Genomic DNA, 17,620 nt, shown 5'->3' on the forward strand with positions numbered 1-17,620 from the left:
GTCCCATCAAGCTTATCCCTACAAAAGTGACTGCCCACCAAATGTTTCAAACAATGGCCTGCCAAAAACTGCCAAACCCACTCGAGCACAAATCAGCCTTTATGCTGAGGTGCTCACAAAAAGCGTGCCAGGTTTAACTGCATAGCAATGAAAGGCAGGGTTTGCCAACATCGCTGACGGTACATAAACATTGACTCATCGTCCTCTTGTCTGTTTGGGAGAAAACGTTCCTGTGCTCTCTGTTTGTATGCAGGAGCAAACCGTGTTGTCTGGTTAAATTAATGAATCCACATTGGTGCATTCATTGGAGGCAATAACTTTGAGTGCTCCTTGCAACCACACTGTAATTTTACAGAGTTGATGTAAAGTTGAAATGAATGATGAACACATCAAAGTATAAATAAAGTAGATCTGGATTATTGATCAGCCCCAAAGGTTCAGATCATTTTTTTTTTTTTTGAGATACCTAAAGCAATGTCTTTTTTGTTGCTTTAGTAATGGAGGCCGAGGGAATTTGTAACAGAAACCACTAAATCAAAAACACAAGTGACTACACTAATTCAGCACATGTTCAGAAACCTTTGAGATTTATATAAATATAAAAAACTACATAATATTAAATTAAATGTCCATAATATTACATTTTTTATAATAATAAAATAAAATAATGATTACAAATTGTTTAATTATAATAACACACCCTCAAGTATGTACGCAAAATATAACATTTATAACACACCAACATTTAAATAATTAATCAATTCAAACTATAATTATATGTTATATTACTACACATAATAATAATATATTAACACACCCACAGACAAGTATAAAATAATAATAAATATAATAATAATAATAACAATAATAATAATAAACACACGCGTATAAGGATGTATAAAACATAACATTTAAAACACCCACATTTACATTGCCCTCCATAAGTATTTGAACAGTAAAGAACAAATTGTTCTGTTTGCTGTGGAGTCAAGAAATCTGTAAATATGATTAAAAGATGAACATGAGGAAAAACTACAGAATGTCACATTTTATTATTGGGTGATTCAACACAAAGATGTTTTAACACCTAAGAAGATCAGCACTTTTAGAGTTTCATCTCCCTATCTGATGTGAGCTGAAGTATTGGAACAGTTTCCTCACAGACCTTTCTAAGTGTTCTGCTGCATGTGTCCTGTTGCATTCATTCTTCAGATAATAAAAGCAGGGAATGTGTCTTATCAGTTATAGCCATTGCTTCTGCCTTTTAAGTCTTGCATTCGACGATGGCACACACAAACCAGGATGAAGACGAGAGAGCCGACTCTTAAAGAAAAGCAAGCAATTTGGATGCTAAATTAAAAGAGGAAGTCAATTAGAACTAGAGGAAAAACAAAGGGCATGCAGAAATCAAGAGTTTGGAAACTACCAGTGACATCAGCAACTAAAGACGACCTGATTGGCTGAGAAAAACAACAGTAGTTGATGACAGACAGCAGAGAAAGCAATTTTGTCTTTACTTGTCCAATACTCATAGAGGGCAATGTATGTAATTAGTACTAAATTAAAGATATAGTTAAAAAGTATGTATAATATAATAGTACGGCACTTAATAACAATAACACCCCCAGACACGTATTAAATACAATTAAATAGTTAAAACACACACACACACACACACACACACACACATAGATCTCCACCATCTTCTAAAGGCAAAACATTTCCAAATTATTTCTCAAAATTACATTAACTATACAATTACTCACTTTTGTATACCAAAGGATGGCAGGAGATTTGTAGTATAGTGTGTGAAATGATGAAAAATGTAAAGAATGTTACATTTGCCCCCGGTTTCCCCTACATGGTAAATAGCTGTGACAAACACATTCACACTCTGCCAGACAGTTCTGCTGAAGTAGACAACATCTTACATATATATGTGAGATTATGCTCAAAAGCTGTCACTATTTTTCACTCCGAATGAAGCTAGATGACACACTTTTTACTCCAGTAAGGGATCATTTGTTTTTGAAAATCAATTTCTGCGTAGGCATACTATACATAAAAGTCTTCGTCATGAAAAAGCTCTTAAACATCTTTTTTGTTTTATATATATATTTTTTTCATTTTAAACATTTAATTTAAATTTTTTTTTTTTAATTGATATTTAATTTAATTAATTCTTTAAAAGGCTAGTCTAGTATGGTCTTGCATAACACATTACTCTAATGTGATAAAGTACTTTACCAGATGTTTGCAGTGTCTGAAATATTTCAAATGAGGAGCTGGGCCTTTAAATAAACCGTCCATTGCAAGTCTAGGGAAAGCGTGACTATTTATTCTGCTGGTGTGGGAAAGTTTGCTGCTAATGAAGCTGGGACTAAAGCCGCTCTGGTCTGTGAACACCTTCTCCTTTAATCTTTATTTATTTAATGAGTGCCTACACGCCACAGTGTTAGTAATTAGCCTTCTTTCTCCTTCTAACTCCTTGAACACGAAATCACAGAGCAGAGGCCACACTCAGTGCTAAGGGCAGGGAATACACAACAGCAAAGAGGAGGAAGAGAAGAGCCAAAGCTCTCTGGAAGGCAAAAAACGATGTGGCGAGATTCTGGCGAGCAGCTTGTCTGATTAGTGCTGATTAGGGTCTAATTGGAGTTCTCCAAAACAAGATGACCTCTGCTTTGTTTACTGATGGGATTAATCGTGGCCTGGCAGAATTAAAAATCCCAGCTGAATTAATTCCTTCCTCATTAGATTGAAGCTTTTTAAAATGCAGACTGCGTAAAATGTGTTCCATGTCCCCGGAGGATCCCGTGGTGTTTTGAAAGTTCAGTGGTGCTTTTGAGTTGGTTTGATACTTTTATTTTTTTGCTACTGACGAGCAAACAGTTCAAAACTTCACTACGGCTTGACCTTATATGGCACAAACGACATCAGAGCAACCACATAAAAAATCATTCTAATGAGAACTCATGAATGATTTGTATCTCTTGGCCACAGTCAGTAGTATACCAGTACTATATTTATCATAGTTCACAATCTCAGATTATACATTCTGAAAACAATATACTGAAATAGGAAGATAGAATCTGCAACGCAAAAGAGCTCAACAGTGACTGTGCAATTTTGACAGCCTTGGTTCTGAAAGAAAGCTGAAAATCCTTTAATTTCCTCCATCTGCCTTTTTGAAACATTCTTCAGTAAGAGGTTTGACAAAGACAATTCAATCAATGCAAAACCATTTGGAAAATTGGAGTTAAAACTGTATGTTTCTACAAATCCAATAAAATGTTTTACGGATATCTCAGCAGAATAAGAAACACAGACACAACATAAAGCCAATGGCAATTAATTGATTTTAAGCATAAAACACCATACTGTATATATTTTTATTGCTAATTCATTGTAGTGTTATTTTATTATAGTCAGTGTTATTTTAGTATAATTTTTTATACTATGATATTATTAATTCAGATTTTTCTGTCTTTTTTTTTTACTATTTTAAACTGTTACTAAGTTTTATTTTATTTTCTTGCTGTTTTAATTAGAGCAATTTTAGTACTTCAGCTTATTTCAGTTATTTTCAAAGGCAGCAAGCATAAAGTTTCCATCTATATTTATATATTCATATTTATTTATTTATTTTTAATTAATGCAAACAATTTTTTTATTTTTAAGTTGAAATCATGATAGGCCACATTGCACATTGCACGCCAGTCTTCTCCTTCACGGTGCATGAAAGTTCCCCATAAATGCCAGGAAAGGGACGTTAATAGGCTACTCTCACTATATCTGAAAGTCCAGATGTTTCTGGTGAGCAGTTGGGATTATTTGGATCAGGACAAGTGCTTATTGTCAAGGTTTAAGCGCAGACAGGTTTGCTGATTGCCATTGATGTGTCCCACCACGGGGACCCAGTAAGTGAGCTGTCCTCAGCCCGGAGAAATGTAGGCCTAAGTTGTCTGGAAGATTCTCTGTAGGGATATGCTGTCCCTCAGCATGAGGCATGGATTTAATCACTTAACCTGTCAGAGCGCACGAGTAGTAAATAAAAAACGCTGCTCCCACAAGCCCTTTCTCCGAAACATAGAAACACACACGCAGGAACATATTCCCATTAGCACTGACAGCCTTTCTTAAATGTTTAATTTCACTTCCCTCAACTAGCATGAACACTCTGACCTAAGAGCTGGAGAGAGTTTATTACCGCACGGCTAATGGTCTAGCACCGGCGCAGCATCTCTATCTCGACACATCAGCATTAAGGGGATAATAAACAAATTGCAAATGTGACGAGACAGTTAATAATGATGTTGCAGCAGCCACACAGATTCGCATTAATATTACAGTTGGCATCAAAGACAGGCGCTTGCAAAACAGGCGCCAACGACATGACTGCACATTCCTCCCTGCAACCTACACAGATATGCATTACATATGACAGTGTAGAATTAACCCCATCTTTAAGATCATTAAATCCACAAAAGCAGCACTTGCTATGCAAACATGTTAGATTTGCATTGCGATTGTGTCCAAATCTCATTATCTGTACTTTAACAAGACAGGGAAATGTATCTCTCTGTCAGCACCTCCTGTGATTGTTGTTGGATGAAAAGGAGGAGACAGAGTTTGCTGACAGGGCATCCAAATAACTGTATTTACTCTGAATTACTAGCAACAACAAATCTGAGTGACAGCCTTCACATGTACAATGACTTGCTGACGTACATTTCTTGCATTGTTTCAAAACTGACATTAACTAAGATAAATAAATCCTTTAGAAGTATTATTCATTGTTCGTTCATGTTAACTAATGTATTTAACCTTTATTGAAAGTAGTACCCCAGTACAAAAAAGTTTCATGTCTTGTTTAATACTTTCAGACAGATATGATGGGAAAACAAAAATGTACTGCATTTTAGTATAACCCATCTCCAGGAATAGCATTAAGCAACAAAGTCACCTCAAATCAAACTGTTTGCCAACCACTGGCACTTGCTATCAGATCTGCGATTTGGCACAAAACCCAGACCAATGCAAAGCTTGTGCTTCAGACAGTCCTCTCTCTGCAAATTTAGAAACTTCACTGTACTGTATATATAGATGGATGTGCTTTAAAAAAAGTATTTGTGAGACTGAGCACTAAACGTCCCCAAGATATTATGAAACAATTTACATTTGGGATGAAATGTTGCATTCAAGTGCCTGTTTTAGTCAAGAAATGAAAAGTGACGTCTGCTTTAAAGTGCAATGGTTAGTCTTCATAAAATGTCAATATTTAAAATGAGGGAAAACTGAGGCTTGACATCTTCTATATTTCACATAGTCTGTGTTCTCACAAGCGCATACATTAATGTCAATTATGTTTATGTAATTGAGCTCCATCCCTTTATAATTACTAATTTATCTGCTGAAATGTTAAGTTCAGGGCTTAATTGCTGAAATTGAAGCCAATAATTGTAAATTTTAACGTTCTGTCGCTGCAGTGGTATGGGAACGGCGTTATGGTGCTCATTAGATGCCCAGCATGACATTAATCTTCATTTAGAGGGCCAGCGAGACAAATTAACTGAATATTTCAGGCTTCAGTAAAACAATGCAGGAAAACAACACGGAAGAAAGCAATATTGCAGAAATGAAAGTGTAACATCTCCCGAGTGGTTTTTATATTAGTGGAACTGGTTGTTCTGTTTATGCATATGTGCGTTTTCATTGACCGTTAATAGTCAGTGTGTAGTGGATGTGAGCTATGCAGAATTGTAATTCACATTCAATCCTAAACATAATTACTGCTATGACTCCTTCCTGTGTGTATCCAGGGGGTCTATTCTTTCTCCACGGCGGAGACCTTGCAACATACAGCCATAAACAAAACCATTAGCTATTGTAATGCAACATATTCTATTAAAAAAATCCAACTAGCAGAACAGCAATAACATGCTATTGCAAAAGCACTGTTATTTAGCTGTTAAAAAGCAATGACATTTCAAAGAGAACACGTTTTCGTGGGCTGTACGTGCTTCTTGGATGACTTTATGTGCCGGAGATTGGACAAAAGCTCCATTCACGGATGTGGCGATTGGGAACGGAGGAAAAGAAAAACAGATTGAATTATCATCCCATCTGAAAACAATGATTTTCTTTCTCTATTCCTGACAGGATAAGTATCCCAGCGTGAATCTGGGCCAGATGCCCACTGTACACGAGTTCATTTGAAAATTTGCACGCCATATTAGTGGCGCAGCTGCGGTACACACCAGAGGAACATCAGAGGTGATGTTTTGTGCCACACTCTGAAAATGAGAATAGCTCGAGTAATTGGTCTATAATGTGAAATGATTACTTTTCTTGATAATCATGTCCTTTGGCAAAATTCTGACCCTGCCATTTGAATGTAGCAGCAGGAACAGAGACTCATCAGACCAGGTGAGCTTGTTCCAATCTTCTATTGTTCAATTTTAGTGAGCCAGTGGCACTAAGTGTGCTCTTCTGCTTCTGTAGCCCATCCACTTCAAGGTTCAATGTGTTGTGCGTTCAGAGAGTTCTGCATACCTCAGTTGTACAGGTGGTTATTTGAGTTACTGTTGCATTTCTATCAGCTCGAGCCAGCCTGGTCATTCCCATCTGACCTCTGGCATCAACAAAGCATTTTTCGCCAACAGAACTGCTGCAAACTGGATATTTTCTCTTTTTTTGGACCACTCTCTGTAAATTCTAGAGATGGCTGTTCATGGAAATCCCAGTAGATCAGCAATTTCTGAAATACTAAGACCGGCCCATCTGGCACCAGCAAGCATGCCATGGTCAAAATCACTTAAATCACCTTTCTTCCCCATTCTGATGTTTGGTTTGGACTTCAGTAGATTGTCTAGACTATGTTTACATGCCTAAATGCATTGATTTCCTGTCATGTGATCGGCTAATTAGATATTTGAATTTGATTGTAATGTGTTCATGTAGCTCAACTGGTAGAGCGTTGCGATATCAAGCGCAAGGTTGAGGGTTTGATTCCCTGGGAGCACATGATAGGTAAAAATTGATAGCCTGCTAAATGCATAAATTTAATTTAATATTTATGTTATGAGTAGCTGAACAGGTGCACCTAATAAAATGAATGGCAAGTAATAAAATTAATTTCCAGTTGGTAAATGTAATTTAAATTTCAGCTCATCAGTTCAATGTGAGCCAAATGGTACATTTTGCCCAACCATGACAATCACACATCTCCAGCTATGCTCATCACCAAGGGAGCATGGGTAAATGTGGAGGCCCCGCTGCCAACCTCAAATCCACAAGCAACCCAGCGGCGTCTCATCAGCATGATGCTTAATGTGCAACGCTCTGTGTTTCACTGCTTGCTAGCCCTCTTTCCTTCTCTCCCTCCAATGCAACACTCATTCTCCATCTCCATCCCCACAGCTGTCTGTTCTGACTCACCCACGCCGAACTTCTGCCTGAAAAAGTCTTATTTACAATCATTTTTTTATCTTTGAAATGAGGTAAAGCCTCACGGGATTCCATTGCATCATCATCATCATCGGTTTATCAAAAAATAATCTCACGCTGTCTCATTCACACATGACAGCACATGTGCATATCTCCAACATTCTCTCTTGTTGTATATCACAGCTGATGCATATCATGTGACTTTCTTGGGTCGCTATAAATGAGGCATTACTTCATGCTGTCTCTGTGTAGAGCATCTTACACTGCGGTTGACGAACTATGTAACCACAATGTGTTTCTTCACTGTAGGAAGGAAACAGGCTATGTAGACAAATTTATCACTTATCTTTCTACCATGCTGATGCAAGAAAAACCTGCCATTGCCATATATATATATACATCTGAATGACACAAACAAAAAGTAAATAAAGGAAAAGAGGAAAACTTGTTTTCTGCTTTTAATATTTATTTAGTTTTTTCATTTTATTCTTAAATCAAGATACATTTTCTTAAGAGAAAATACTTTATAAATAAGACAAATGACACATATCTGCTAAATGGAATAAAACTTAATTCAAAGCTAAAACAAGTTAACTTTTTTCTCCCCACTGGCAGATATTTTTTTCTTTTTTCTTAATTTTGATGCATTTCCTAGACAAAAAGACTTATCTGAATTTATTTTTGCTTGTCTATTAAATTTATCTTGGTTAAGAAAGTAAAATAATAATAATAATAATAATAGAACAGAAAAAAAGTATTAAAAAGTATTTTGCTGTGCAGTATAACATAACACAACACAACACAACACATCAAAACATATGAAAACACATCTTAACTTAACAATTTAATCACATGATGAGCCAAGAAAATTGACTGATTGTGGCTGATGCTACTAAACGAAAGATCAGATCAAGCACAGTGCATTGTGGGATACAGTATTAATGGCAGTATGCTTTGTTATATACTTAATGGATAAACTGGAATTTTGGAGGTGGGGAAACCCTAAAAATTATAATTAACAACAGCCCTAATTGTATACTGAGAAAAAAAAGCAAGAGTAGTATGTTTGTGTGCCATTTCGAGCACAATATACTATTTAATAACAGCACCATGAGCATGTGAAGGTTCTGTAGCAATTTTCTCCAACATGCCGAGCAACAGCTTAGCAGGAGTGCAGCAGGGAGGTGGATTGAGCTCATGTGTGGTTTTAGCCATCTCACTCCGAAGAGCCGATAGCGAAGCTCCTTTATCCAGCCTCTTTAGGGATCCAAGAAGGACGGCTTCTCCTACCAAGCTTGAGCTTTGCAAGGAATGATGATAATGACTTCATTTTAGGGGCCAGCTCTGAACAGGAGATAAAGGAGCAAATTACACACTCAGAAGACCATGCTCATCGGGAAGAGTTTTTAGAGGTTTTTTTCTGACAGAGGATCGAGTCGGTACCAGATGAAAGCAGATGTGAGAGGAGGATCTCTAGAGGGATTATGCTGTATTTCTGATTCTCGTCCCTGGTCTCCCCATGGTTTAATATGCGCCAGAACTCAATCTCACACCCTGAGTGCTGTTGATAAGCCTGAGCATGGTGGCATCAGACCCCAGAGAGGAGTTTATGTAGAGCTGGCGCATGGCAGAAAATCGAATTTCTCCATAGACAATGAGGTCCATTTGTACAGTCAGACCGGATGAAAAGAGCACGTTCCGCCATCACTGTTTCCCACAGATTCCCACATTGTTCTCCCTAGACTGAAAAAACTGTTTTAATGGACGTTATGGAACTTGTTAAGGGCTGATTTAATTAAATGGAAAAGCTTGCCACATATTTTATATTCATCTTTAGTTGCAGTTCAGATTTTTTTGTTTCTACGCTAACAATCGTTCTTGTCACTTATTGATTCAGGAAAAATACAATTATGGGGCACAATCACACTAAAATTGGCCTGCTAAAAGTCCACAGAGAGAAAATCCCCCCTGCTGGAAATTCTCTTTTTTATGTTTTCTTAATAGCAGATTTTTACATAAATAGCACAGAAGGTGGCTTAAAGACGACATGCAATTAAAATTTACCCTACTTTTCTCAATAAAGATGCCTAGTTTTATTATAAATGAATCATTGGTGCACATAAAAAAAAAAGAACATGGGAGAAAAAAGATGTCACACTGGTTTGCAATGGTTTAAACTCGATTTCAACTCTTCAGCTATTTCAAAATAGTGCTGGGCAGTGCTTAATCACATCAAAAATAAAAGTGTGTTTACTGTGTATATTTATTATGCATAAAGACACACACATACAGTATACAGGTGCATCTCAATAAATTAGAATGTCATGGAAAAGTTCATTTATTTCAGTAATTCAACTCAAATTGTGAAACTTGTGTATTAAATAAATTAATTGCACACAGACTGAAGTAGTTTAAGTATTTAGTTTTTTTAATTGTGGTTGAGTTCAGTTGAGTGGAAGGGAAAAGTGTTGAAGAAAAAGATGCACAACCAATCAAGAGAACCCCAGTCTTATGAGGATTGTCAAGCAAAATCTATTCAAGAATTTGAGTGAACTTCACAAGCAATGGACTGAGGCTGGGGTCAAGCCATACAGACGTGTCAAGGAATTTGGCTACAGTTGTCATATTCCTCTTGTTAAGCCACTCCTGAACCACAGACAATGTCAGAGGCATCTTTCCTGGGCTAAGGAGAAGAAGAACTGGACTGTTGCTCAGTGGTCCAAAGTCCTCTTCTCAGATGAGAGCAAGTTTTGTATTTCATTTGGAAACCAAGGTCCTAGAGTCTGGAAGAAGGATGGAGAAGCTCATAGTCCAAGTTGCTTGAAGTCCAGTGTTAAGTTTCCACAGTCTGTGATGATTTGTGGTGCAATGTCATCTGCTGGTGTTGGTCCATTGTGTTTTTTGAAAACCAAAGTCACTGCACACGTTTACCAAGACATTTTGGAGACCTTCATGCTTCCTTCTGCTGACCAGCTTTTTAAAGATGCTGATTTCGTTTTCCAGCTGGATTTGGCACCTGCCCAGACTGCCAAAAGCACCAAAAGTTGTTTAAATGACCATTGTGTTGGTGCTTGACTGACCAGCAAACTCACCAGACCTGAACCCCATAGAGACTCTATGGGGTATTGTCAAGAGGAAAATGAGAAACGAGATCAAAACATGCAGATGAGCTGAAGGCCACTGTCAAAGAAACCTGGGCTTCCAAACCACCTCAGCAATGCCACAAACTGATCATCTCCATAACACGCTGAACTGAGGCAGTAATTAAAGCAAAAAGAACTCCTACCAAGTATTGAGTACATGTACAGTAAATAAACATACTTTCCAGAAGGCCAACAATTCACTAAATTTATTTATTTATTTACTTGTTTATTGTTATTGGTCTTACACAAGTTTAACAATTTGAGTTTAATTACAGAAATAAATGAAATTTTCCATGACATTCTAATTTATTGAGATGCACCTGTATATTTAGAAAATATTTACATGTATATATTTATATCAATTTAATTTATATTATATATTAATACTTTTAGTGCTGGGCAACGATTAATCGCATCCAAAATAAACATTTTTGGTTATATGTGTGTGTACTTTATATATGTATTATGTATATATAAAGACACACACATATAGTATATGTTTTTAAAATATTTACATGCATTTACATGTATACATTTATATTCATATAATTTATATTATATATAATTATATTTAATATATAAACATTCATATTTTTCTTAAATATATGCATGCGTGTGTATGTATTTATATATACACTGTACATATATTATATGTACACAAAAACTTTAATTTTGGATGCGATTAATCATCGCCCAGCACTATATTTAATATTAAAACATATTTTTCTTAAATATATACATGCATGTGTGTGTATTTATATATGCATAATAAATATACACAGTACACACACAAATATCACGTAAACAAAAAATTTATTTTGGATGCGATTAATTGTTTCCCAACTCTATTTCAAAACTGATGTTATTTGTGTTATTTCACTTAACATTTGTGTGCTACGGATGTTTGAACATCTAATGTCAGCTTGTTAGCTTCCCTATAGTAGTTGACGTTACGTTAACGTCAGTACTAGCTGTGAGCGTTAGGTTGTTTTCTGCGGGTGTCACATGATGACTGCTGTTTTCTTGACGCTTGAGTGGCTGTCAATGAAGTTGATGCCTGCGAAAATCATCTCCAACCAGTCACTGATAAGTTTCCATTACTGCGGACAGCTGCTCATGGAGGCGGCAGACAGTGATTCAGCTCGCTGGAGTCTGCACTGATGATTGGAAATAGATTCTATATTATTCTGTAGGTTATTTACCAATGATTCACTAGAGGACAAAAATGATGGCGATCAGCTTTGAGATGAGTTGTTAATGTAAAACTAAAAACAATTTACTCACTGAATATGCCAAACTGAAATAGGAAATAGACTTCATTTGAATGAAAATAAGAGTTTATATTTGCTATTTATGATATAAATGGCAGCTTCTAGATGCATTTAATGTATAGGGAAGACTGGGGCTAGCTGTCACACTTTCACTGATGGTAGGTTTATCTTTAAAAGTCCATGTTTATAGACATACAGTACATCTAAAAGTGTTGGTTTTAAAAATTATTTTGCACATATCCAATGGTATTATCCAGGAAATAAATAAATAATAAAAACCGCAGTTCATTTAACAGACATTGTCACAACTGGAACCTGCAGCTAAACATCAAATTACAGTCTATTTAAGTTTTTTTTTTTTAACAGAAAAACAATTGTGGTATACAAAATGGTGGAAAAATGGAAACGCAAAGATATAAAAATATCAAACCATTATTAAGGCCAACACAACAAATATGTGACAACCTTCCCCCATTTGACAAATACTACTACAAAATGTGACACTGATATGAAATATCATAATATTGGAATTTAGTTTGCATAGAATTCGCAAAAGTTTCCACAGTCAAGGTGTATGAAATGAACAAGACATTTGTGTAATTTAGCTCACAGTCCGCATGACAACTTGTCCTGGTCTACTCTACCGTGTAAAAACATTTTAGCCCTCTGCAATGTCCTTTTTAACATAATTTGCGATTCGGTGCAAATTGTATCTCATGCATCCTTCTCTCCTCGCACAATAAATGAAATGAAAATAACATGTGTGTGCAACAATCCAAATTCTGTACAAATAAATGAAAAATGCACATGAATAATAGCCTGTGCAGCCATAGAAAGTAAATTCCCCACACTACAGCTGGCGTAAATGTGCCTGTCCAGCCAGGCTCCATCTCTGAGCTGATGAATTAATGATAACCAAACCCGCTGTTTGAGAATCAGTGCAGTATAATTGCGTGGCAACACAATCTGCTTTCAGGGATGACGTTAATGGGCAAAGAGCCTCGGCCAGCCTTTTATTTGGCTGTCAGCGTGCAAAAGGTTCCCTATGGCGCGGTCCCCTCTCTGAAAACCAGTCACCACGGTGTCACATGGACAGATGCGGGAGGATCACCATTTTAACAGCCCCAATGATTCAGATCAATCTCTGGAACGTGTTTCACCCGAGCGTGGGTGTCATCTCACACATGGCTTTATGCAAGCATCGGCGTCTCTGGCCCAATCCGACGTCTGAGATCTTGAGTCGCTCCCGCAAGACTCACAAAAAGAAACGGCCTAATTTTATTATCATTGATTTGAACATTATGCAGTGGATCTTCGGGAGATTATTGTATTAAGAGGAGCATGTAATTCAATTAAAAATACAGGGCTGAGGAACGCGCATAATGTCATAATCCCATTTGATATGCGATCAGATGCAAGAGCTGCAGCACAAGACTCTGGCCGCCTGCCCGTGAGCTATGAACTCTGCTGACTGCCCCGACAAATGCACTTTTATTTTCCCAAGGGAGCTTCTTTTCAGGACATGATTTATGTGAGCATGTTCTCTGCAGAGACCCGCATTTGTGCTTTTCGGAAAGCTCTGGACCGTCATCTCTTGTCACCCGCCGCAAATCTGCGGCTATTGTTTTCCATGAACAATGGGGGTATTTTTAAACCAAACTTTACTCTGAGAAAAAAAAAAGGATTTAATTTCCGACAGCCGATGTTCAGTTAGGTGTGCAGCATGTGCACCGCAGTAGAGTCAGGGCTAAATACAGGGGCAGAAGCCAATTTCAAGAGGTTCCAATTTAGCACCAGAGTAGCTTCTCCGCCTATTGACCTGCATTACGGTAGTTTGCGCACAGTAGGACCAGGAGACAAACTGACATACAAACTAAGGCACTACATTTACTAAATGGAAAGGGAGACCTGCGCTGGCCCTCTGTTAACCCAGTCACAGCGGTTTAGCCCTCTGTTTCTACATTTTCAGGTTGGTTTGTTCTAACACTAGTATAACAGTTTGAGAGAGGCTTTCCTCCATAAACAGACATCCTCCAGTGACACAGGTAATGATATAGGTCAATCTTTTAGCACCCAGACCAAAGTTTCAGCATAGACACTAAACTTTGTAAAATAGTTTAGTGTGTGTTGTTTCTGTTGTTATAGTGCTGCCATTTTAAGATACCTGTAATATTTTCCATCCCTTAAAGGTGAGTCAGTACACTCTTAAACTACCTTAATTCTTAAAACTATCTTAAACTTAAATTACAGCCTTAAACTACCTGCGTGGAGGAAGAAAAAAACAACGGTTTGTCAATGTTACATTTAAATAATAGATTTCAAATTAGGAATAAAACATGACAATAGGACTTTCACAAAATGTGCATTTTAAGCTCAAATTAAAAACAGTATTTTATTTTATTTATTAGAGAGGATATGGGCTGGAAATCTACCAATGCATTTCATTGAAAGACCACATACATCTACTGGTAGCTACTCCGAAGCTGTTTCTGGTGCAAAGCTCTGAACATTTTTTTCTTCTTATAGCGTCTCTATGCAGAGGGAGCATTTTCCCCAAAGCCTATCCACAACTGTGATAATTACCCATGCTTCTTTCCTCTGGCTCATTTGCATAATCAGTACCAGTCATTCACTGTGGTGGCACAAAGGAATATAATGAAACAAAAGAGTAACAAGGGAGATGCCGGCACAATGCTGCCACATCTCTGTGTTCGTTTGTTCTTATAGTTCCAACGTCATAAAGATTTTCATTTCACAATGGCATTCATGCAAAAACTTTGGACTGTTCCCACACGTTCCAAATTATTGTGTTTCTTATTCCTCTTTTTAGTAAGCTCGAACGATTTGTATTTTATTTATTTTTTAGTCATAAATGGATACTCTGAGTGAGATTTTTCCAGCACAATCGCTGCTGAAGTCTAATCAACAAATCTGAAGGTTGTTGCCATGTCTGTGCACTTCAGAAACGGCCTTTACAGCCATTTTTCTCCCATTGAAAATGAAATTGTTGCTGTTTCCAGCACATCAAAGGGAATTGATAGAGCATTGATCTGCAGGGTTTCAACACCTGGCCTGAGTGTTATACAAAATGCATGCCCCCACTTTCATGCATCTATTGAGCAAACTGACATATGGCTGGAGAGTATAAAAACACACAGTATAATAGTTGCAATTTTTCTGCCTGAATTGAATTCTAAACTCATAGCTTCAGAAAGGTTTATAAACAAAATGCTGCATGTATCCAGTCAAATGTACAAGATAAAAATCTGTTTTCCAAAATGAAACAAAAAAAATATATATATTTTCCATTTTTACATTGTTTTCTAAAAAAAATTCACACACTTATAAAAGTGTAAAAGTAGCCATGAGAAGTGAATTGGTCACACTTTAGTTTGGGGACCAATTCTCACTATTATCTAACTATTCACAATGACTTTTGCCTCAGTAAACTCAATTTGCTGTCTATTAATAGTTAGTAATTTAATTGTTAGGTTTAGGTGTGGGGTAAGATTAAGAGCACCTATGATATATATTAAAAAATAAGACATTTGTTTTGATACTGTAATGTTTTTTTTATAATTGAGTCACTGAATGAATCACTTAACCGATTTGTTCAAAACTAAGACACTGCCATGACAACTGTTTAATAAACTTTACAAAAAAATTTTATACCTATGGCAACATACCTTATTTATTTTGATTTTTCAATGTATTTTGTCAAAATATGGTAATAAATGACAAGAAGAGATATTTTAATTGATTTTAAATGTATTAAAATAAGAAAGATTACATTTGAGTTAAATGGAATACATACCTACTTTACTATAACCAGTATTCAGCTAGAAAAGAGAGGGACTAATCAAAGACCAGATATATGAGAAACATCAAGAGAAAAAGGTATTGATGAAAGAGAACTGTGATGAGAGAAATACTGAGTAATATTCAACTGAAATATTGGATATGAACTCAGGGCGTCCATGCAGAAGTTGCACAGGGCAATTTATCAAAGCACAATTCAACATGCACCATCCCATCAAGCTGCACTGTATCTCATAAGAAGTAAAAGCTATACGGGCTTGGGTGGAAATCCCAGGATTCAATTTCAAAATCACTCTGCCTCTGTTGCACAGAAATGCACACACACATAAAAATGGTTTTCAACAATGGACAGCCAAAGCCAGTCATAAATCTGTTACTGAGCTTTTGAAGTCTGTGTATGCAAGGAGATCTGAAACTCAAGCTCAGTCACCACACTTGTCCATTTCCACAACACCAGGGTGCCACCTCCAACAAAAAGCCTTTTCTTCTCTATTCTCTTTTTCTTATGTATACCACCCTTTTCCCAACATCGAAGCTCCAAGATATGCCACCCGTCTCCTGGAGCCTCCCCTCATGATCGGCTGAGATAAGGAAGGTCAACCTCAACACTTTTATTGGGAACCCATTCAGAACACCAGGGGAGACAACAGAACTCCTCAGAGAGACCCTTGAACATCCCACAGCTAAAACTGCAATCTCACTCTGCTTTTTTTGCATGGAACAAAAAAAATAAATCTATCCTTTTATCCAGTCAGCTTTTGTAGCATTCAGAGCAACGCTTGAAGAGATGATGGTGTTATACAGGTGCTGGTGAGAATATTAATAATATTGACTTTAACAGAAGAAAGCTGGATATGTTTGATAGCAGCCTCTCAGGACGTTTGCACTCTTAACAAGGATGTTTAAATAGCTTCAAATGCCTTATTGGAGATACATAAACTAAACTGCAGGGCTAGCCAGTGTGCTGACACAAGCTTCTAATCACCGGCTAATAAATCTACCCTTTTTCACTCTTTTACTTACAAATTATGCAGCGTTTAATAGGTGAAATAAATTTCGCAGTGCACCTGGCTCCTGAAAGAAAGGAAGTAAGACAAAGAAAGAAAGCAATAAAGCAGGCAAGAAAGAACACAGTCACTGGTTCTGTTGCACACTGGAAGCGAAAATGAGCTATTTTTTAACTTGGCAAAGTAAGTTGAGCATCATGGGAGTGTGGAGGCCTAATGAGGAGAGTGAGATGTTGTGTGTGGTTGGCTGGTGGCAGGATGTCTCTACATCAGTCTTAACTAAACAACCCCCCACCTGGGAAGCCTGTTAGCTGCACTGCGGGCACAGACAGCCCCATACCACAAGAACTGCTACAGCTTGAGAGGCGTATTCCCAGGCAACCTCATGCGTCTCTGCAGGCATGCCACTTTCACGTTATATTACGGAGCATCATTTGTCCAGCCTTTCGGCAACTCCACCAAACTGCAAAGCAATGTGCTGATGCAGTGGATAATGAGAAATTAGACTGTTTATCTGTAGATCTTGTAACAGCTATTACTGTATACATATCAAAAGGGCATTGCTTTAACACAGTACATTTTTATTTTATAACACGGCTGCAACAGTAATTTAATAAGGATAGAAGTTCTATATAAATTACAATAATCAGAATAATACAGAAGACCTTAGAGGTCATGAATCATTTTCTTGTGATCTCGTCTTAATTTTCTCATGAGATAAAAAAAAAAAAAAAAGTCACTTGCAATTTCTCTGTTCAGTCACAAATCAGAACAGAACCAATGGATCCTCTGCAGCAAATGGGTGCTGTCAGAATGAGAGCCCAAACAGCTGATAGAAACATCAAAATAATCCACAAGTAATGAACATGACTCCAGTTTATCAGTTTACATGTACTTGTAAAGCGAAAAGCTGCATGTTTGTATGAAGAAT

This window comes from Carassius auratus, chromosome 4 (genome assembly GCF_003368295.1).
Source record: "Carassius auratus strain Wakin chromosome 4, ASM336829v1, whole genome shotgun sequence".
Taxonomy (NCBI): Eukaryota; Metazoa; Chordata; class Actinopteri; order Cypriniformes; family Cyprinidae; genus Carassius; species Carassius auratus.